The sequence below is a fragment of the Canis aureus genome, chromosome 9 (genome assembly GCF_053574225.1).
Source record: "Canis aureus isolate CA01 chromosome 9, VMU_Caureus_v.1.0, whole genome shotgun sequence".
NCBI classification, from domain to species: Eukaryota; Metazoa; Chordata; class Mammalia; order Carnivora; family Canidae; genus Canis; species Canis aureus.
The window spans coordinates 74048808-74072643 of NC_135619.1; the positions used below are offsets into that span (position 1 = coordinate 74048808).

General features: G+C 46.8%; 1 protein-coding gene across 2 annotated transcripts in view; it reads left to right on the plus strand.

Annotated features, from left to right (window-relative positions):
* The first annotated feature begins 7027 nt into the window (after positions 1-7027).
* Positions 7028-23836, plus strand: part of TRAF3 (TNF receptor associated factor 3) — a 116981-nt gene continuing 100172 nt past the window's right edge. Inside the window, exon 1 of one of the 2 annotated variants that reach the window (XM_077910682.1) lies at positions 7028-7183. The gene's annotated coding sequence lies outside the window, so the exon portion shown is untranslated. The remainder of the gene's footprint in view (positions 7184-23836) is intronic. The other variant, XM_077910680.1, reaches the window with a different exon arrangement.

Below are 23836 nucleotides of genomic sequence, written 5' to 3' on the forward strand. Positions count from 1 at the left end.
GAACCATTCATGCAGAACTAAAACAAGAGTTTTATGAAACCATACCAATCCTTACTAGGTGTGAAGCCTCTTGCTATTTTCTATTTTCTTTTCTTTCTTTTTTATTATTATTATTTTTTTAATTCATGAGAGACACACACACACACACAGAGAGGCAGAGACACAGGCAGAGGGAGAAGCAGGCTCCATCAGGGAGCCAGATGCGGGACTTGATCCTGGGACTCCAGGATCACGCCCTCAGTCGAAGGTAGGCACTGAACCGCTAAGCCACCCAGGGATCCCCATATTTTATTTCATTTTTAAACAATATGTTGGTCACACCCACTTGACTGATTTTATTATCTATTGATGGACTGCCAGCTGCTGTTTGAAGAACACTGCACCCCAGGCGCTGGGGTTGGTGTGATTCTTTTTGTAGAGGCAGCGGAGGCCCGAGGACCAGCTCCTCTGAAAATGCTTTGCAGTGAACAGATATTGAGGTTTGTCTGTCAATTTCACATTGCATGGGGCTGGCACCCCTGAAAGTGTAATAAGAAAGTCCTAGGTTAGGTAACATCCCCCCAAAATACCCAGGCAAATGTAATTTTGACCCATGGCAACTGATGATGAACACCTGCAATGCAAACAATCCCTTGTACCCTGGGAGAGCCGGGCAGGTCCTTTATGTATACTGACACCTGAAATACAGCCCTGTGCCTTTCTTTTGGGCATCGTGGCACCTCTCAGGGACATGTTGGCCACATGGCCCCGCTGGTATCATCCTCCTTTACAGCCCCCTTGGGGTAGGGCAGGCAGTCTTATTTCCGCTCTGCAAAAGGGGAAACCCAGGGCTAGGGAGGTAAGGTGCCTTCCTAAGATTATACAGTTAGTCATGAGCAGAGTTCTGCTTTTTCAATTCCTGGTCTAGCATTCTCCTGTTCTAGTGAATTCCTCGCCGGTTCACCTTTCCTAGGGACCTCATCACCACAATACTTTGGGGACCCTTTGGCAAGAAGAGCTGGGGGCCTGACCCATGGCATCCTTCCTGCTTGGGTGTGAAGCCACTGTGTTGGGCCAAGGGCCCGCTTGAAGGTGGATATGGTAAGTCCTGGAAATGCACGTTTTATTTGGAATGCTCCCACTGGCTGAGACCAAAGGAAGAGAAAGAGTGAAGCATACAGAGACCCAGAGGAAGAGTGCTCTGGGCAGAGGGAAGGGCGTGGGCAAAGGTTCTGAGGCCTGGGTTGGCCTGAGTCACAGAGGCTCCCAGGAGGCCAGTGTGGGTGGAGAAGGTGAGCACAGGAAACCTTAGCTCCCTGGTTTTTCCAGGGGACTAGGCCACTGAGAGCAGCTCCGGCTGTTGCAAGGGACAGCACTGCTGTGGCCAGAGATGCTCAGCCTGCAGGCTGTGTGCTGTGGGGTCTCACCCCCATGGGGCTCTAAGCACCCGCTGGTTTAGAACACCACCATGATGGCACCCAGATAAACGGTGATGCTCATACCCTTTCTTCAGGTTTGCAGGAAGTAGGGACCTAATGGTTTCCCAGCATTCAGTATTATTTCTTGGAAGAGAGTCCTGGATGTGGGGGCACTCACTGGGTAAAGAGGGATTAACCTCCTTTTTTTTTTTCTTTTTTAATACCCAGGAGATTTGTGTTTCTAGTTGCTAACACCAAGCTTTATCAACTGTGATCTATCTCATGCATCATGTAACGAGAAAACGTCCCATTGTCGTTCACATTTGCCTGGTTTTCAGCATATGTTTATTAGCTGAATGACAATGAAGTAAGATCAAGTGTAGAGTTAGTTTGGATAGAGTATTAGGTATCAATCAAACTTTACGGTGGCCCCCATCTCAGAGTAAAACCAAAGCTCTGTTGATGACCCGAAAGGCCCTGTGTCTCCAGCACCCCTGAGCCCTATTCCCCACCCTCGCCTTCATCCTCTGTGACTCTGTCCTGCTCCTTGGCTTCAGCCATCCTGGCCTCCCGAGTGCTTGTTGACCTCAGGGCCTTTGCCCATGCTGGTCCCTCTTCCTGGGCGCTTTTCCCACTGATAGCCACATAGTACCCTCCTCTTTTCTTTTAGGTCTACATGCAAGTGATACCTTATCTGACACCTTCCCTACCGCCTTCCCTGGCCATTCACCCCAGCCTCTCTCTTCTTCTCTGCTCTGGCTTGCTTCAGAGTTTTTGTTATAAACTCACTTGCAATTTATTTTGTTTTCACCTGCTAGAAGGTAAGCTCCAAAAGGGCAAGCATTTAATTGGTTCCATGCTGGAAGAGAGCTGGCAGGTCTTGACAACAAGCAGGTCTTGACTGAATGCACTAATGAGCAAGGGGACAGTGGGAAAAGTGGCTTTGATCTGACATCATATGACATTTCAGGCTCATCGCCACCAGCCTTGAGAGATGGGGAAAGGCACCACATTTGCCTTTACTCATAGTGAGATGTCACATTGCAGTTTTGATGAATTAGAACGATTCTTGTACTTTTCAAACGTTTTATCTCATTAATCCAAGGCTTAATTTGGACCCAATAACCTTCTCCCTCTTGATTTCTAATGAGCAGGGAGGAGCAGACCCCTACTGCCTAGGAGTCTGCTGGGCTAGGATGAGCTGGCGGTAGGACTCCACCAGCCACTGGCTTGTTCACAAAGTGGAGCGTGCCACCTGAGGCTGGAGCTGAATTCCTGGGGGAGGGTGGGGAGGACAGGGGCTGTGATGAACCCACAGGTTGAAGGAGAAGGTCAGTGATCACCCAGAGGAGGCGAAGCTTCTGCATAGGATTCAAAGGCAGGCACCCAGATTTTCACAGCAGGTTTTGTGAGTTTGCTGTGTAGTTCTTTTTTTTTTTTTTAAGATTTTATTTATTTGAGAGAGAGAGAGAGAGAGAGAGAGCACAAACAGGGGGAGTGGCAGGCAGAGGGAGAGGGAGAAGCAGGCTCCCCACTGAGCAGGAAGCCCAATGCGGGGCTTGATCCCAGGACCCTGGGATCACAGCCTGAGCCAAAGGCAGATGCCCAACCAACTGAGCCACCCAGGTGCCCCTGCTGTGTAGTTCTTTTTTTTTTTTTTTTAAAGATTTATTTATTTATTTATGATAGAGAGAGAGAGAGAGAGAGAGAGAGAGACAGAGACACAGGAGGAGGGAGAAGTAGGCTCTATGCCGGGAGCCCGACGTGGGACTCGATCCCGGGTCTGCAGGATCGTGTCCTGAGCCAAAGGCAGGCGCTAAACTGCTGCGCCACCCAGGGATCCCCTGCTGTGTAGTTCTTAATGCAAATCCTCTTCCTTGTCTCCCACGAGGTCTGCAGAAAAATACCCCCTTTTGCTTGGTGTGACTTCATCCCATGCTCAGATTCTCCAGAAGGACGGAGAAAATGTGCCAGAGATAGTGCGTGTGCACACACACATGTGCAAGTCCCAGAATGGGTCTTCCCAAAGTGCCTTCGTGTCCCTGAGCAGCCCACAGAAATGAGAGAAAATTAAAGCTTTATGTGGCCAGTTCCCCAAATCTCCCACCTTCCCTGCTCCTATTACTTGCACAAGAATCCTGGCTAGGTTTGTAGACCTCAGCCACCCTGTCCCTCCCCAGGCCCCATTTCCCTTGTGTTTGCTTCCTGCTGTCCCTGACCAGAGAGGGGCACAGGCAGCCTGCATCTTCTCTGGGGCACCTCTGCCCTTAGCCACGGTCCACTTGAAGGGAAGAGGGGCTGGTAGCATCAGCCCCCTAGCTCGGCCACTGCGATGCACGCTGACCGTGGAGCAGGAGGAGGCAGGGGGCTTTCCATACTGACCACCCCAAACCTGGGGCATGCCCCCATCCACCATCCTTGGCCTTTTTTTCAGTGGAAGGCAGTTTCAAACTTCAGGTTACAAACCAACAGTGAATGGAGAGGGTAGCAACAGTATTTAAAAAATAGAAATGTGGGGTGCCTGGGAAGCTCAGTCGGTGAAGCATCTGCCTTTGGCTCAGGTCATAATTTCAGGGTCCTGGAATTGAACCCCATGTCACATTTCCTGCTCAGCAGAGTCTGCTTCTCCCTCTCCTGCTCCTCCTGCTTATGCTTGCTTTTTCTCCCTGTCTCTCTGTAAAATAAATAAAATCTTTAAAAAAAATAGAATGGGATAGAAAATAGAGCATGTCACATGTCTGAGGTTAAGTGTTGTCATATATGTGTGTGTGTATGCACACATACATGATACACGACTGGGCTGTGCTGTAAAATTCAAAGTTTGGAAGCCACTTGTGTGGACAGTATAACTGTTTTTATTTTGCTGTGTGTTCTGGTCCCTCCTGAGGTGACATTTAATATGTTCAGTGGGAGAAGCTGCAAGGGTACTGCAGCCCAAGTTAGACCTCCATGGGGTGGTGGGGGCAAATCTTTGCATGGGTGCCACTTGAGGGCCTGATCATCATATTCAGGGAGAGGCCTCATGAGACCCTGTTCACGGGCCTAAAGTCCCCTAACACTATACCATGGATTCTTTTTCCCCTTCTCTGTAAAACAAGCTCCATTGGCTTCTGAGCCGTGGCTCTAATATCTGTGTGCACTTCTCCCAGAAATAGAGCAAACAGAACATGTAATGCTACATAAATCCCTGTGAGAAATTTCTTTGTCCAGAAATGGTGTCAGCTTGTTGTTCCACGTTGCCATAGGGAACAGAGAGGGCTGCCTCTGAGACGCGGAGGAGAGCTGTGATTGGCCCTCCTTGCCGCCCATCACTGCTGCCCCGCCGGCTGGAACTGCAGGGGACAGAGGACCCGCCCCCCTAGAGCGGTTGCACTGTTTGGGGCAAAAATTATTTGTGTGGTCCTCCTGTCGTCCCTAAAAGCAGGGGATGCAGAACTACTCAGACAGTTGGAGAAGATAAAGGAGAGGTGGAAGGGGACGAGGACAAGGAGCAGGTCTCACCAGCAGAGGGCTCCACCCTTGGCCGTACCTGAATCTATTCATTCTCCAGGTGGCTCCATAGGGCTTCGGTAGAGAGTAAAAGGAGTTCCCAGAAAACCCCTCTGATGATGGATCTCTGAAACTTCTACCTCCTTCCTTATTTTAAAAGAACAAAAATAGCCCAGTCCGGAGAATTTTTGGCAGTCCTATTTTGGCAAAGTCTTAAAAAGAGCCCTTGTCATACATAGAGCGTGGGGCCCAAGTTAGACCTCCATGGGGCGGTGGGGGCAAGGTCTCTGCATGGGTGCCACTTGAGGGCCTGATCATCATATTCAGGGAGAGGCCTCATGAGACCCTATTCACGGGCCTAAAATTCCCCTAACAGGTGCGTGAGCACCTGGCCCACGGTGTCCCAGGACGGTGGTCGGGGCGGATCTGGGGACCTGGGAGGAGGTGGGCCCACAAGCAGGGGCCCTGCAGTCTGGGGCACGGGAAGCAGCCAGGGCCTGACCCTTTCGGGCCGGGGTCACTGCAACGTCTAACAGGCAGGAAAGGACACCCAGGGCTCTGGAGGGGAACCCAGCACGAGGACAGGGGAGCCCACCCGGGGACCTCGGCTCAGCACAGAGCCCAGGGGTCTGTGTGCAAGGGCTGGCCTCCGCAGGCCTGTCACCTTGACAGAGTTGGTCGGGGTGGGGAACCGCAGCCATGTCGGGTCCTCTGGTCTGAACTCAAGGTGCTGTGCCCTTCCGTGGCCCCAGCGGGGGCGCCACTGCAACCCGAATGGGGGTACCAGGCCCCTCTGTGCTGGGGCTGCAGAATACACCTGTCGGGCCGCGGCGACCGTCCAGGGCTCCGGAACGCTCCGCGGGGAGGCTGCCGGAGATGCTGGACTTCCTGCCTCGACTCTCATGAGTCATGGGGGGAATATAAGGAGGAAGACTGGCCGGCGCTGGTCACACTGGTGTCAGCTCTGTCGGGGATCTTCGTGAGCCCCCACGGGAGGAGAGGCACGGAGAGCCCCTTCCGTTGCCTCCGTGTTGACTCCTAAACATGCTAGAGTTGGCCTCCCAGGGAGAGGCCCGGCCAGGCGGGGTGCGTGCGACCTAAGAGGGCCAGGGCGACCCCGGGGACCCCGGGGCGGGGGCCGGCTCTGGAGCCCCCCCCCCGCGCCCCGTCCCGCACAGGCCTGGGTGCACCGCGTCGAGGCTGCGCGGGCCCTGGACCCCGCGGCCCGGGCGCCCGCGCCAGGTGCGAGCGTGGGGCCCTGGTGGCACCCTGGCCACCCAGTCCCCAGTCCCGGGCGCAGCTTCCTGGGTGTGGGAGGAGCCCCGGGAGGAAGGAGAGGAAACTCCAGGCAAACAACTGCGCCGACATCCCGCTCTCCATACCGGGGCGCAGAGGCCCAGATGGCTTGAGTCACCTTCAGCCCCACCCACCTGCGCGTGTGTGAGCGCGCGTGTGCTGCGGCGGGTGTGAGTGTGTGTGTGGTGCGAGGGCTTGAGGGTGTCTGTGCCCGGGGGCGTGTGAGCGTGAGTGTGAGGGGCAAGTGCGCGGGTGCAAGCGAGCGTGTGTCCAGGGTGCCGCCTGCGGGAGTGAGCGTGGCTGCGCGGGTGAACCGGGTGACGCCATCGCTCCCGGCCGCCGCCGAACCTGCACCTTTGGGGCCCACACGCGGCTGCGTGGCTTTTTTTTTTTTTTTTTTAACCCGGAAAGGGGGAGGAGGACGGAGGACGGCGGGGGCGCGCGGGCCGCGCAGAGCGAGGGGGCGGGCGGCGGGCGCGGGGGGCGGCGGGGGCCGGCGGGGGCCGGCTGGGCTCGCGCCGCCGCGCCGTTGCTAAGGCCGGCGGGCGGGCGCGGGGCGGGCTGGGCCTTAGCAACGGGCCGCGTGCGCGTGTGCGCGCGTGCGCGTGCGCGCGGGGAGGGGAGGGGGCAGCGCGGGGGCGCGCGTGCGCGTGGGGCCGGCCGCGCTCGCCGGGTCCTGCGCTCCCACGCGCGCGCGCGGGCGGCGGGGGCGGGGCGGGCGCGCGCCGGGGCGCGCTCCGGCGGCCGGCGGGGATTTCCAGCGCGCGAGAGGAAGTGCTGCGAGAGGGTGCGTGAGGGCGCGAGGGAGCGCGGCGCGGCGCGGCCGCCGCGTGCGCGAGCCGGGGTTGCAGCCCAGCAGGGACTTTCCAGCCGGCGGCGGCGGCGGCCGCCGGCCCTTCCCCGCCCCCCGACATGGGGCTGCCCGGGGAGCAGGACGCTGCGGACCGCGGCGGAGGACGCGCCCGGAGCCCCTGAGCCGGCCGAGCGGGGCGGACCGCGGGGTAAGGGGCTGAGGTGTTGGGCGGCGGGCGGGCGGCTGCATCCCCGGCGGCTCCTTCCCGCGCCGGCGGCGGCGGCGGCGGCGGCGGCGGCGGGCCCGGGGCCGGAGCGGGGCCGGGGCGGAGCAGGCCCGGCGCCCGGCGGCGAGTGCCCGGTGCGGCGCCGCCTCGCCCCCGCCCCCGCCCGGGCCCGCCCGCCCCCCGAGCGCCTCAACTTCGGAAAACTTTGTCCTCGAGGCCGGGCCCGGGGCCGGCGGGCCGGGGTGCCCGCAGCTTTTCAGGAAACGGGGTGCCGAGGCCTCTGGAAAGCGCGAGCCCCGCGGGGTGGGGAGAGCCGGCGTCCGCCGCGGGGCCGTGTGTGTTCGGCGGCGGGAGGGGCGCCCGGCTCGGGGGCTGCGTCCGCCGACCTTCCCCCCCCCCCCCCCCCCCGGGCTGGCGGCCGGTGGGTTTTTTTTTTTTTTTTTTTGAGCCATTATTTAAAAGTTTATACTGAGTCATTCCTCTGCAGATGAGCCTCTGACTGATTCATAATCGGGGAGCTGCAGCGGCCTCGAAGGCAGGCGGGTACTGGGCTCCAGTTTGGGGCAAAACGCACACATTCCAGCTTTGATTAATAGCAAAGGTCAGGCTGGGCTCCCAGAGGTGCAGAAAATGAAAACGATCCCTGCCACGGTATTTAAGATTTCATCTCGAGGCGCCAGGCTCTCTCTCGCTTCACGTACACGCTTTGCCACGTTTTCACCCTGTCACCCCACTTGGGGACAGCGATTTAATATCGGGACCTGTGGAGAGGATTCTGTGTGGAACATTCCTTACCCTTAATCTGAAAACATAGCAACAAAATGGAAATGGATGAACGGCCGGCCGTGGACGTGCTTTGAAATTTAAGAACCCTTCAGATAATGGGCCGTTGAAGGAAGCAGTTTTATTTCACGTTTTTCCTATTAAGCTCTGAATCAGCTTTGAGACGGAGATAAGGCGTGTGTGTGTGTGTGAGTGTGTGCATTTATTTTTGTGGAGTCATAAAGGCTGTATCGAGGAGCGTTACCTACTGCTTCTTAATTTACATTCACAGCATACAACTGAGGAGGAGCCATAATTTTTTTTTTTTGGGGGGGTAGCATTTGCCGTCAGTACACACTAGTGAAGCTTTTGGAAACGTATTCTGTAACCTTCTGTAGATCTATAAAACCCTCATTTAAGGAAACGACCAGGCGGACCGTCAGTTGGTGCTAAAATCTTCGCGTGTCTTTCCCATCTTTGAAAATGGCCTGTTAAAAAGACTGCATCATGTGTAAGGATGTCTGGCAAAATAGTGCACAAGCCGTTCGATTTTCAACTGAAAGGGGGAAATTTGCTTTTTTACCCTGTTGTGACTGTATGGGTATGTATTTAGCATTAGTCTAAAGATGAAAAAATTCTTCGGCCCAGCAAAATGAGCTTTATCGGTATGGAAACTGGAAAATATGTAAGATTGGAAATCCTTGTGAGTAGATAGATGCTCGTGACAGACACCCTGACAGACCCGGGATTCCAGCATCACTAGTTAAAATCCATCCCTATCACGCATGAGGTTTAAGATGTTAAGGTGTCTCACCCAGACGCCATCAGTTCCAGCTGTCACAATGCAGAAGCCAGGAAAGCAGAGAGCACTGGCAGGGAGAATTTCAGCATTTTTTTTTTTTTTTTAAGGACATTCATGTGAATTTTTCTGCAAGGGGCAAGAAGACCAGTTATTTTCCTTGGATTCTATTCATACATTTTGGAATTAATAAGATGGCCTCACTTACTGAGAAGGGTGTAAAGACATTCCACTGGAAACAGGCAGTAGCAGTGGTCAGTGGTTTCTGTTAATTCCCTCAAAATATTTCTACCCTTCTTCATGCCTTCAAGAAAGTCCTTCATTTAAGCGAAACATCTGAGCTGCCTCTTGCTGTCTTCCGCTGTTTGGGATTTTTGATTCTGTAAACACCCTGGCTAGAATCCCTTTATTTTTTCACTGTGCAAAGCGGAGAAAGGCCTTTCTGGGGTATTGTCGGGATAGATATGCTAATGAACTGAGGATGGGAATGATTTATCACTCCCTTAAAGTCCTTCTCTGTGATGTTAAAGCTGTACTTGAAGAAAGATAAAACTGTCACTGTGGTGTTGCAAGTCTGGGCTGGCTCAAGCAAACAAAGGAAATTGCGTGAAATTTGCCCATCTCTATTTTCTCATCCTCATATAGCAGGACTCTCCAAACAGCAAGTGATCTGAACTATCAAGTATTATGCAATAGCTGAGTTTCCTTGCCGTGGTCAAGGAAATAATAATTTAAGAATTATTAACTTGATAGAGGATACGTCTTATGACCAAGGCCCTCTGTGCTGATTCCATAGAGTTAGGACCCCTTGTGTGCTTTTCTACAAGCGTTTGTAAGGGAAGAAATATTATTTGGGGGTGGGTGGGAGAGGGGAGAGTCATAATATTGACTTCACATATGGACAGAAGCTGGGAAGAGAGTTACTGAGTGAGAAAGAAGGAAGTGAAGCCTGTGGATCTGGAAGATGACCAGAGAGAGGCAGTGGAGGCCTAATTGTGGAGGAGATGCTGAGGCTTGTTCTGAGCAGAAGGCATGCGGCCAGAGGGAAAGGCCAGATGCCTCTCTACTGTGAGGGCAGTAGAGAGAGGTGAGTTGGGGTAGGTGCCCTCATAGCAAGAGGCTTTGGGTCCAGGGGAGCCAGAGGTCACAGAAGAAAATGTAATTTTGAGCAGAAAGGAAAAATGTAAGGAAACTGTGTGCTCGTGTAGTATCAGTCATTCATAACTGACTAAAAAATACAAAACGACATTCTCATTTTAAGGAGCCTTTACCGACTGTCTGCATTCTGCACAACAGTCTTCTAGACAAGTGGGGGTGGGGAACTGACCCCGCTGTGAAGGAAAGGTAAGGTTTTTATCATCAAGCAGTAAAATTTTTTTGGCTGAAATTTTTTGTCTCCATGTGTAGACCCTGGGCTGAGGCTGGCAGGTAGTAAGATGTCCTAAACGTAGGTAACTGTCGGTTTCTCACAACTCCCAACGATCAGGTGGGAATCTCTTGCTGAATTCTGTATTCCTTGATAAGTGGATCATTAACTGGAAGTTGGAAGTCTTTTTCTCATCTAACTTAATGTTCAATTAATGTGCCTTGAGTTTCCATAATGTTTTTGTTACAGAGCTAGGATGAGTGAGATACAGTTCCTGCCTTGAAAGGCATGGTCTGCAGAAGTTTGCCCCTGTGCACCAGGAAGGGAGATGCCCGAAACCACAGGTATTGGACCAAGACAGCCCCAGGACTGAAGCTTGTGGCAGGAAGGGTGAGGAAAAGTGGAAATTTACCACCCTGCCCTCAGGGGACTGGCACTCAACTGGAGAGGGAAGACCCACCAGGACGAAACTAAGTAGTCATAAAATGTAGGCTAAAGTCAATTAGTGGATTGTGTGGAAGACTGGAAGTATGGGGAGGAATTCAGGAAAAGGGGAAGCTTTGGCTGGCTGGGGGTAGTCAGGGAAGGCATCTGGGAGGCCATTGGGATTCTTGCAGGACCCTTAGAATGGCAGGAAGAGGATTTCTCTCCACCCTCCCTATGTTTTGGTAAGATGAGATCTGACAATTTGTCACTTCTTGCCAGTAGACACAGTGCTGGCGATACTGCTGGTCAGTGGATTTCCAGTTATGATGTTTCCTGTGCTGTCCTCTGTCTAGCTCTTACCTGGAGCTCAAGTGGGTCAGGTGATTTGCTGCTGCCAAGGGGAGCCTGCACTGGGGAGCAGCACACCGCTGTCCTGACTGTTTCGCATTCTTGGTAGAAAGTCTTCAAAAGTGGTGGGGAGGAGAGAGGTGTAAATGTTAATAAAAAGCATCTGTTCCTCAGGAACCTACCCCTCCCCCCAACTTACTGCCCTGTCATCTGTGCTGAAATGACCTAAATCTCTTTAATTCTCAAGAAATTAAAAAAAAAAAAATCCGGTCCTGTAATTTCATTCCATGATTCATGTTTTTCTGGGGCTTGTTCCATGTTGATTTTAACTATGTAGTGTTTTTTTTTGTTTTTTGTTTTTTTTTTTAATGGAGGTGATTGGGTAACTTTTTATGAGAACATGCCACCAAGAAAGGTATCAGGCCCACTGTTCTGATATTCTGATTTCCTTTCCAATTTAAACACTGACTCTATGGCAAAACGCAAAAGCACATTTATTGGAAACTTGGTTCCTTTAAGTGGAAAGAAAAGTCAAATCGATTAGCCAAGTAGGATAATGAAATTTTTAGGACCATCATACTATCAGAGTGCTAAAACATGATTCTCCAGGGGTCGTGATAATTATAAGGAAGATTTTCAGAGCCTGGCTTTGTACTCTGGAAGGTTAATGCCCAGTAGGAAGCCTGCATACAGGAGGTAATGAGGGACCCATTAGGCCTCTCCTGTACAGAACTACAAATTTGGGAGAGGGGGAGACATGCCAGATGCCACACAGTAATTCTTTGTGGTTTGGCTGATAATGTCTGCAGTTGAGTGTGCCTTGTAGCTGCCTCTCTTGACTGTGCACCCCTGCGCCCACCCCCCTCTTCTGTCATGCTTAGCTTTCAAAGAGGCTTGTATCGGAGCCTGGGTGGCTCAGTTGGTTGAGCATCTGCCTTTGGCTTAGGTCATGATCCCAGGGTCCTGGGATGTAGTAGCCCTACATCAGGTTCCCTGCTCAGCGCAGAATCTGCTTCCCCTTCTGCTCCCCTCCCTGCTTGTGTTCTCTCTGTCTTTTCCTCAAATAGATAATAAAATCTATTTTTAAAGATTTTATCATTTATTCATGAGAGAGAGAGAGAGGCAGAGACACAGAGACAACAGGCAGAGGGAGAAGCAAGCTCCATGCAGGGAGCCTGATGTGGGACTCGATCCCAGGTCTCCAGGATCACACTCTGGGCTGAAGGCGGCGCTAAACCGCTGAGCCACCCAGGCTGCCCAAATAAATAAAATCTTTAAAAAAAAAAAAAAAAAAAGGCTCCTATGATGGGAGACTTCATTTAACATTGTAACTTCCCTGGGTGTTTTTAATGACTTCGAAGGGAAGAACAGAGAAACTAGTTCGTGTGTTTCCTGCTCAGTAATGCCCTGAAGTCACAACTTTATTTTAGAAATTAAATTCTATTCTTTTTGGATTAATATAGCCTGATGTTCAAGACGCTATTATAGGATAAATTAAGTGTTCTGGTTTCAGATAGCTTTTCTGTGTGAGAAAGGGCATGGCATCGCTTTAGTGTAGTATGTCTCAAGCCCTTAATAGGAGTCTAGGCCCATTAAGTTTTAACTTTAATTAAAAAAATTTTTTTCTTTTAAAGATTTTTATCTATTTATTCATGAGAGACACAAACACAGAGAGAGAGAGAGAGAGAGGCAGAGGGAGCAGCAGGCTCCATGCAGGGAGCCTGACGCGGGACTTGATCCCAGGTCTCCAGGATCACGCCCTGGGCTGAAGGCGGCACTAAACCGCTGAGCCACCCGGACTGCCCTTTAATTTTTTTTTAAGATTTATTTATTTATTTATTTATTTATTTATTTTTAAGATTTATTTTTTAAGTAATCTGTACACCTAGCATGGGGCTTGAACTCTTGACCCTGAGATCAAGAGTTGTATGTTCCCTGATTGAGCTGGCCGGGCACGCCGTTATCTTAAATTTTAATACAAATTTTACATTGTACTCAGTAATATATCCTATTTTAAAAAAATATAAACACACTTTGTCTCCCAAATTTTTGAGTACAGTTAATTCTCCAAAAGATGCATTTTGTTTGTCTTTGGCTTCCCTAGGATCCCTGAGGGCTCCCCTGGCATCCTACCATGTGTCCCTGGAGCTGTCCATTCCTCAGCTTGAGAAAGGGAAGCAGTGAATGCCAGTCCTGCCCTCTGTACTTTTGCAGGCTGTTGGTTGTCTCTGAATAAGTTTCCCCATCTGTAAAATGGGGCATCACATGCTTGTTATGAGTGAAGTGGACAATAAAGCATTCTACCAATGTTATTTTTAATTTTTTTTTATTTTTAGAGGGAGTGGGTGGGAGAGGCAGAGGGGAAGAGAGAGAGAGAGAGAGAGAATCTTCAGCAGGCTCCACATCCAACACAGAGTTTATGCACGAGTCAGATCTCACAACCCTGAGATCATGACCTGAGCTAAAACCAAGAGTCAGATGCTTAACTGACTGAGCCACCCAGGTGCCCCTGATGTTAATTTTCATAATAGTAACTACTGATACAATAACTAATCAAGATGTAGTAGAATAAGAATGTTAAGATCTTAAAATATGGGGACGCCTGGGTGGCTTGGTGGTTGTGCGTCTGTCTTTAGCTCAGGGCATGATCCCGGAGACCTGGGATCGAGTCCCATATTGGGCTCCCTGCATGGAGCCTGCTTCTCCCTCTGCCTATGTCTCTGCCTCTCTCTCTCTCTCTGCGTCTCTCATGAATAAATAAATAAAATCTTAAAAAAAAAGATCTTAAAATATGAACATGATATGTCCTTGCTTGTGGTAGGGACCATGGAGACTTTCTAGTTGAATTCCTTCTTTTTATATGGGAAGCTTGGAGGGTTTAGGTTAGTAACTGTCCCAAGTCAGGTAAGGGCAAAGCATGGACTGTTCACCCAGACTCCAGTTTTTTCTTTACATTCTTCACGTCAATATTTGCCCCAGGGAAGCTTGCTTGGCCTCTATTCCAACTTGGAATAAGTGAGAATTATTTAATCACACATTTTTTGAGAGCTTACTGGGCGCTATGCTAGATGTCAAAGCTAAGTAGTCAGGTAAGATGCTGTCTGATGGCTCTCCTCAAGGAGCTTCTGTAAGGTGGTGAGCCAGAAGAGCTTGTGGGTTATGGCACAGTGTGATAGGTTCCATGAGGCTAGAACAGAGGTGCCGAGGGAGCGTGGGGGGTACCATGTAATTTGAACTGGGGGGTTAGGAAGTGTTTTCCAGGGAGGACAATATGAGCAAGCGGGAGAGCACTGGCTGGGAGGATTATTGCATTATTAGGCGGCCCATGTGTTTGAAGCTATTCCTCAAGCCTGGGTTTCAGGGAGAGGGCTCGGGAACAGGGAACTGGCTGCCTTTGGGTGCTGCCTGTTTGCCGGCCTAACTTTTGAAGTAAGAATTACTCCCGTTTTACAGATGAGGAAAATGAAGAGCAATAGGACCATTGGACTCTAGAGTTTGTGTTTTCATTACTGTGCCATGTGGTCCAGTTTAAGCTAAATTACAATCCAGTTTTGGATTTTATTCACATTCTAGACTTTTTAGTTTTGCTTTCAGATTCTGGTGTTTTAGTTTTGCTGCTATAAAATGCTTTTTAAAAGAAATCATATATTTTTCCAGTGTATGTTTTTCATGCATCCTTTCCTTTCCCCTAACATCTGCTTTGCCTATATTGACTTCTTTTTCTGTTATTCCTTCCATTCCTTCTTTCTGTTTTGAGTTATTTTCTTATAGCAGCAACACTGCTTTCAATATCCTTTAACAAATTCAGTTAAGACGTTCTTTACCCTTGTGGTTCAGATGTTGCTTACATCTTGCTGAGTAGCAGTCCCAAACCTGATTTCCTAATGTGTTTTCTTTCCCCTTTCCCTCTCTTAATTTACATTTAAACTGGTAGCCTAGTAATAATGATAGTACTTAGTATGCCTTTATAGAGTTTTACAAACATTACTTGTTAGTGGTAAACAAGTCCCTGAGGCCTGGTCAGTCTGTAGAGAGCATAATGGTTGCAGCCAGTACAGTCAGATTTTTACCCATTCATCTGGAATGTAATTATAACTACAGATTACTTATGGGATTAAAAGTTAAAGGCAAGGAAGCCTTCTCCAGAATTAGCAAGGAAATGATGATGTTGATTATTTTGGAGATTTTATGTGGCTTTTCTGTTAGAACTGCTGTAAAGTTTTGAACACAGAACCAAGAAGGGTTAGTGATGGGTGGATTGAGGCGAGGAGGCTTGTTTCATAGTCTTCTAGGGCTCTAGTGTTGAGATGAGAAGCTTCTCAAGGACAGGGTCACTTCATCATATTTTCAATCTGTCCTGAGATGCGCTCAGTAAAAATGAGACAAATTTATGTATGGAAGGAGTATGGGTTTGAAATCAGATATGATTTGAATTCTGGCCCTTCTTTTAGCTAACTACGGTGGTAAGTTACTTAGCTGTTCTGAACCACAGTTTTCTTTTTTTTTTTTTAATTTTTTAAAAAAATTTATTTATGATAGAGAGACAGAGAGAGAGAGAGAGGCAGAGACATAGGCAGAGGGAGAAGCAGGCTCCATGCACCGGGAGCCCGACGTGGGATTCGATCCCGGGTCTCCAGGATCGTGCCCTGGGCCAAAGGCAGGTGCCAAACCGCTGTGCCACCCAGGGATCCCTGAACCACAGTTTTCTTATTGATGAAAAGGTAGTTGTGAGGAATAAAAGTGAGAATATGAGTGAATGTGAGAACCTAGCATATTATAAGTGGTAATTCTCTCTCTCTTTCCTGAGTGACTTTCTAAAGGGAAAACATAAAAAAAAAAAAAAAAAAAAGGGAAAACATGCCTTGTTAGCAAGGTGAATGACAGACTCTTTTGGGAGTATGGCTTGGGCCTGAAAACTATCTTGCAAGGTAGATGTGGAAGCAGCATATTATTGGACTATGAAGAAGTTATTTGTAATAAAAAGTAAAATGATTTTTACAAAAGGAATTTTTGCATGTGATTATTTTTGATAAATTAACATTCATTCATTCATTCATTCGAGACACAGAGAGAGAGAGAGGCAGAGACACAGGCAGAGGGAGAAGCAGGCTCCATGCCGGGAGCCCAACACGGGACTCGATCCTGGGTCTCCAGGATCATGCCCTGGGCTGAAGGCGGCGCTAAACTGCTGAGCCACCCAGGGCTGCCCGATAAATTAAAATTTATATTTTAGTTTTAGTGCATTATTTTCTTTTATTGTTTAGCAGAGTAACATTCTTCATTCTAGTCTCTGTTCAAATGTCACTTCTTCTAGAAGGTCCTCCCTAAACACCCTAATTAAAATAGTCCATGCTGTTACTCTCTAGTCTCTTACCTTGCTTTTTATAATTGTAGCAGAAAACTTTTGTTCATCATCTTAACCCATGTACTAGGGGAGTGTGTGGTAGATATTCAAGTATTTGTATGGATGAATCAATATACTTTAGTCAAATCACGTTTTTTTTTATTGAGGCAAAATTCATATAACATGTAATTAACCGTTTTAAGTGTGCAGTTTAGTAGTATTTAGCATATCACGGTGTTGTGCAGCTACCAGCTCTTTCTAGTCTCAAAAATTTTTCATCATCCCATAAGAAAAGCCCTTATACCCATTGAGTAATCATTCCCCATTCTCCCTTCCTCCCAACCCCTGGTAACCTCTAATCTGCTGTCTCTATGGATTTGCCTATTCTGGACATTTCATATAAAAGGTATCATATAACATGTGACCTTTTATGTCTAGCATCTTTCACTTAGTGTAATGTTTTTGAGGTACATCTAAATTGTAGCATGTGTAAGTATTTTGTTCCTTCTTATGGCTGAATAATATTCCACTCTGTGTGTATACCACAAATTATCCATTCATCCACTGATAAACGTTTGGATTGTTTTCCCCTTTTGGCTATAATGAATAATGTGTACAAGTGTTTTCATTTCACTTGGGTGACATATGTAGGAAATGGAATTGCTGGGTCATATGGTAATTCAGTTTAACTTATTCCCACAGGCAATGTACCAGGTTCCAATTCTGTATATCTTTGCCAACATTTATTGATGTATGTATGCATGTATGTATATATAGATAAGCTATTCTAGTCGATGTAAAGTGGCATTTTCATTGTAATTTTGTATTTCCTTAATGACTGGTGGTATTGGACATCTTTTAATTGTATGTCTTTTTTGGAATGATGTCCATTCAAACCCTCTGCCCATGTTTTAGTTGGGTTGTTTATTGTTTTTTGTTGTTGTGGAGTTGTAAGAGTTCTTTATATAGTTTGAATATTAAACCCAGATTAAGTATGTGGGTAACAAATATTTTGTTCCATTCTATTTTTTTCACATGCTTAATAATGTCCTTAAGTCCTTAAATTAAAAGTTCTTAATTTTGACAGAGTCCAATTTATCTATTGTTTTTGTTGCTTGTGTTTTTGGTATCATATCTGAGAATCAATTACCACATCTGAGATCATGAAGATTTATCCCTATATTTTATAGTTTTAGCTCTTACATTTAGATCTTTGATCCATTTTGAGTTAATTTTTGTATATGGAGTGAGCTAGGAGTTCCACTTTATTCTTTTGTATGTGGTTATTCTTTCCCCATTAGATGGACTTGGCACCCTTGTTGGAAATCAGTTGGTCATAGATGTTTGAATTTATTTTTGGACTCTCAATTCTGTTTTCTTTTCTTTTTTTTTTTTTTTCAATTCTGTTTTCTTGGTCTATATGTCTGTCTTTTGCCAATGGTACACTGTTTTAATTACTGCAGCTTTGTAGAAAGTTTTGAGGTAATAAGAGAAGTACAAGTCAACTTTTCTTTTTTTAAAGATTTTATTTACTTATTTATGAGAGACACACACAGAGAGAGGCAGAGACACAGGTAGAGGGAGAAGCAGGATCCCTGCAAGGAGCCTGATGTGGGGCTCGATCCAGATTCGGGGATTATACCCTGAGTGGAAGGCAGATGCCTTAACTGATGAGCCACCCGGGAGCCCCAACTTTTCTTTTTCTATGTTGCTTTGGCTATGTGGGACCTCTTGCAGCTTCATATTAATTTGAGGATCAGTTTTTCTCTTTCTGCAAAAAAAGGCCATGGGAATTTTGATCAGGATTGCATTGAATCTGCTCTGGGGAGTTGCCATTGTAACAATACTAATTCTTGGGATCCATGACCCTGAGGTGTCTTCCGTTTATTTACATCTTTAATTTCTTTTAGCAAGATTTAAAAAAAATTGTTTCTTTATTTCTTTATTTATTTGACAGAGCGAGAGAGAGAGAGAGAGAGAGAGAGAGGATGAATGAGAATGAGAACACAAGCAGGGAGAGCAGCAGAGGGAGAGGGAGAAGCAGGCTCCCTGCTGAGCCAGGAGCCCCATGTGGGGCTTGATTCCAGGCAGGTACTTAACCAACTGAGCCACCCAGGCGCTTCCTCTTTTAGCAAGACTTTGTAGTATCAGTGTATGAATCTTTCACCTCCTTGGTTAAATTTATTCCTAGATATTTTGTTCTCTTGGATGTTTTTTACACGGAATTGTTTCCTTAATTTTCTTTCAGATTATTCAGTGCTAGTGTATAAAAACACAACTGATTTTTGTGTGGCGATCATACCCAGACTTTGGTGAATTTGGTTATTACTGCTAGTAGTTTTCTGGGGGTTTTATTGGATTTTTCTATATATAGAATCATGTCATATGCAAATAGAGATAGTTTATCTCTCTTTCCAGTTTGCATGCCTTTTTACCCCCCTTTTTCTTGCTTAATTGCTCTGGCTACCACTTCTATTGTGTTGAATAGCAATGGTGAAAGCAGATATTCCTATCTTGTTCCTGGTCTTAGGGGAAAGTTTGCAATCTTTCACCATTGATTATGAAGTTAGATGTGGTTTTGTTTTGTTTTGTTTTTTTAGTAAATGCCCTTTATCATATTAAGGAAGTTCCCTTCAATTCCTGGTTGGCTGAGTGTTTTATCATGAAAGGATGTTGAGTTTTGTCAGATGCTTTCTGTGTATCTATTGATATGATTATGTGGTTCACTCCCCCATTCAGTCAGTGTGGCATATTACATTAATTGATTTTCATATGTTCAACCACCTTTGCTTTCCTGGGATAAATCTCACTTTGTCAGGGTGTATCATCCTCTTAATGTCTTCTTGAACTTGATTTGCTATTATTTTGTTGAGATTTTTACATCTATGTTTATAAGGGATATGTATTTTTAGTTTTGTTGTGGTATCTTTGTTTGGCTTTTGTATCAGGGTATCAGTTGCATTTTAATTGGACATCCTGTTTCCTCAGAATTTTGAGACCTGGCCAGTCCTCAGTAGTAAGTAGAAAATTCTAGGAGAGTTTTGAAGCAGACAGGATGATGATGATCATGCCACGTATCTCCCTACTTCTTAACACAAGGCTGCCCCTCATGGCCTGTCACTGGGAAGATCCTGCCTGACACTTCCACCATAACTCTGTGTCTACCAGTGGAGAATGGAGGAGGGGACACCATTCCTGATGCCAGGACAGGATGGAGATGTGCTTGTCATTTTCTGAAAAAGCCACAGATTGTTCCAGATAATGGTTGCTGAGTAACAAACTGTCTTAAATATCAGTGACCTAAAATAGCAATAACCTATTATTAAATCCCCTGCTTCTGTGAGTTGATCAGGTGGTGTTCAGCTGGGTGATTCTTCTGCTCTGTGTGCCATTAACCGAGGTCACTCACTGGTATTCATCTGGCATCTGCTCTAGAGGTCCGATGTGTCTACCTTCCCATGCTTGGATAGTTGGAAGGCCTGGCTTAGTGGTTCTTCCCTTTCCATATAGTGTCAGGGCCTCTGCAGATGGCCTCTCTGCCGGAGTGGTTGGACTTCCTACATGGCAGCCTAGGACTCCTACAGTGAGTATTTTAGGAGGAGAAGCAGAGGCTGACAGATTGGTGTAGCATTATTCCTGCTATGTTCTATTGGTTGAAGAGCCTGCAAGGTACTCCCAGTTTTAGGGAGAGGGGACACATTGCCTATCTCTTGTTGAAAGGAGTGCCAAGGTGTTTCTGGCCATCCTTAAGCCACTGTACAGTGGTTTGATTTCAGTGCTCTCAGCAGTGTGTGTTGTGTATGCTTTGTAAGACAGGCTTTTGTGGGCTAAAATGGAAACTCCAGCTGTTGTGTGTTACTTGATTTTTGTGAGACAATGCATTGTGTTCTTTTTTTTTTTTTTAAGATTTTATTTATTTGAAAGAGAGCACGGAGGGAATGGGAGAGGGAGAAGCAGACTCCCCACTGAGCAGGGAGCCTGAAGTGGGGCTCTATCCCAGGACCCTGAGATCAGGACCCAAGATGAAGCGGACACTTAAACTGACTGAGCCACCCACGTGCCCCTGCATTCTGTGTTCTGAACCAAGAATTCATGAATAAAGTTTTTGAATACACTCATTCATAAAATGGTAATAAAATGTATGTTTTATTTACTTAATCAGCAGGCATCTTTGATCATCTGTTTGTCGGGAGTTTTTCAAGTACAACTTCAGGTCTATAAATTTTCTCTTCCTATTAGTTTATTTATTTTTAATTTTTAATTTTTAAATTTTAAATAGTCTCCATGTCCAGCAGGGAGCCCAACATGGGGCTTGATCCCAAGACCCTGAGATCAAGACTTGAGCTGAAATCAAGATTTGGACAGATGCTTAACTGACTGAGCCACCCAGGCACCCCTCATTTTATTTTATTTTATTTTATTTTATTTTATTTTATTTTATTTTATTTATTTTATTTTATTTTATTTTATTTTATTTTTATTTTTTTAATTTTTTAAAGATTATTTATTTATTATTTTTTATTTATGAGGCAGAGGGAGAAGCAGGCTCCATGCAGGGAGCCCGACTTGGGACTCGATCCTGGGACTCCAGGATCATGCCCTGGGCCAAAGGCAGATAGATGCTCAACCGCTGAGCCATCAGGCATCCCTATTTTTTTCATTTTTAAAAAAGATTTTATGTATTTATTCATGAGAGAAACAGAGAGAGAGGCAGAGGGAGAAACAGGCTCCTCGCAGGAAGCCCAGCACGGGACTCGATCCCTGGACCGGGATCACGCCCTGAGCCGAAGGCAGATGCTCAACTGCCGAGCCACCCAGGCATCCCTATTAGTTCATTTTAAAAATTATTTGAAAATTCACTTTCATTTTTTTAAAAAAAGATTTTATTTATTCATGAGAGACAGAGAGGCAGAGACACAGAGCGAGAAGCAGGCTCCCCACAAGGAGCCTGATGTGGGACTCAGATCCTGGATCCTGGGATCACACCCTGAGTCAAAGACAGGCGCTCAAGTGCTCAACTACTGAGCCACCCAGGCATCCTGAAAATTCACTTTCATTTTGAAGAGTATTGTGGAATTGAAGCTTATGTTTCTCTCTGTTCTTAAAAAAAAAGCTTCATTGAGAAAAAAACTAGTAAGCCTACATATCCTAAATTTCCTGTGTTCACCCCAGATCATTCTAGTAAATCCCCTAGAGACTTATTAGAATTAAGTTATGGCTGTTTATGTAGAAAAGTGTGGGATAATTTGACAGCCTGTGAAGAGGTGTGTACGCATTAGTTGTAACATGGAAATCGTATTTTCTGTAAACCCTGCTTTCTCAGCTTCTCTCAGCTGATTGTTGCAACACCATTTGAGCAAGCAAATGTGATGAGGTCATAGAGGAGTGAGAGAGTAGATTTAAATAACAGAACAAGAAATATGCATCTGCATGGGGACTGAGGAGGGTGGAGAGGGGAGGAGCTGTGCCTATCCCCATCTCCTGTGCACCTTTTGGTTGCATCTGCACAGAGAGCCCCATCTAATACAGTGCTGCCATTCCAGCATCCCTGGCCCAGTCCTCTGTTTGCCAACCATCCTGTGCCTTTGTTCCCAAATACCTGTCACTCCTGGGCATCTGACCTCCTGTCCAAAGTAGGCATGAATGAAGAGAATCTACTTTAATTGGCTGATATACCAGAGCAACTGACTAGAGTATGAAATTTCAGGGAGCCCTGGGAGTTTCTGAATCGTCTTCTGTCATGCCTCAGGTCGAGAGCCTGTGGTTTAGATGGTCTGAGGACTTTTACAGCAGTGAAGTTTCATGCACACACATGCCCATTTTTCATTCTGTCCTGTTTATGAATTCCTTAAGTGTGCTGACCTTTGGCATATCATCAAGGAGAAAACAGTTGCTCTCTGCAGGTCTTTGGGGATGCTTCTTTTGATACCACTTGCCTTTTTCATTCATCCTTACCTTCAGTATTCTCCACACCATGATGTTGTGACTGTGGCCTGGAGGTGACCAGCATAGAGGCTGAAGATGGGTAATGAAACTGGAGGGCTGCGGAGGGTGGTAACCTAGCCAGGGAGGGTGGGGGCGGAGGACAGTGGCATGTCACACAGTTCACAATGTTACCTGTCTCCTCTCGGTTCTGGTGCAGGTGAACCAGGGTGTTTCCTTATATTAGGATGAATTTTAAGATAGTTCCTCGTTTCATTCTGTCTTAAGGTTCTTGGGAACTGCATCAGATTTTAGTCACTTATGCTTGGAGTGGAATATATAAGGTATAGTTAACCTGAAACTGGTCTGTGAGGCATCTTCATCGAGATCCCAATTCTGCATATGATAAAGGGTTCTTAAAGCTTTGATATTCTGTTCTTCTGAATATAACACTAAAAAAGGTACATGTTTCTAAATTACGTGGAATGGTGGAAAGCGTGGAAGAGTATTTGTTGGTGCTGGAGAGGTTGAGTAAAGAAGCTGATGGCCTCCCTGCAGTGGAGGGACAAGATTTAAGTAGGAGTCAGGGTCCTCTCCAGTCTTTGACCCTGAGCAAGTTGTTTTACCTCTGAAAATCCTGTCTGCTTTTATGGTAGATGGGGATGATGGTGTCATAGTTGTTGTGAAAATAAAATAATAAGCTTTAAAAGATTTACCAGAAAAATGAAACATTGTAGTTAAGGTTAAAGGAACTTGCATTTTTCAGCCTGGAAATGAGAGGATAGAGGATATGTCCACCAAACACTATTTTAGCATGTATTTATCTACTGTGTGCCTGGCTAAGTTTAGGTGGTCAGTATATTTCTGTGTGTTTCTGTTAAGTATATAAGGAAAAACAGCATTTAAATAAACACTGACCAAATTTAGTTTAATGCCCCAACCTTTATACAGGCTTCATGGATGCCAGTAATGCGAGGTGTGTATACATATGGAATACTTAGTGAGACACTCTGTGTTCTCAAGAAATTCATACTACTTACTCCAATCCAGAACATTATGAAAGAGGCACGTATTAACCAGCGCAGGCTATCCTAACAAAGTACCAGAGCCTGGGGGGGCTTAAACAACAGGAATTTATTCCTCATAGTTCTGGAGACTCAAGGTCCAAGATTGAGGTGCCGGCCAGGTCGGTTTCCAGCGAGGGCTCTCTTCTGGCTTGCACATGGCCTCCTTTTGACCATGTCCTCACATGATGGCAAGGGAGGGACAGGAAGCAAGCTCTCCTCTGTCTTTTTTTTTTTTTTTTAAGATTTTCTTTATTTATTCATGAGAGACACAGAGAGAGGCAGAGATAGAGGCAGAGGGAGAAGCAGGCTCCATGCAGGGAGCCCGACGTGGGACTCGATCCCAGGACCCCAGGATCATGCCCTGAGGCTGAAGGCGGCGCTAAACCGCTGAGCCACCCAGGGATCCCCTCTCCTCTGTCTTTTTTTAGGGCCCTTGATTACCTGCCAGAAGCCCATCTCCAGATATCCTCACAGTAGGAGTTCAAGTGCCACTCTATGAATTTTGAGGGGGCATAGTTCAGACCATATATAGTATTCTGTGCTCAGCCCCCCAACTTCATGTCCTTCTCACATGCAAAATATATTAATATATTCATTCCAT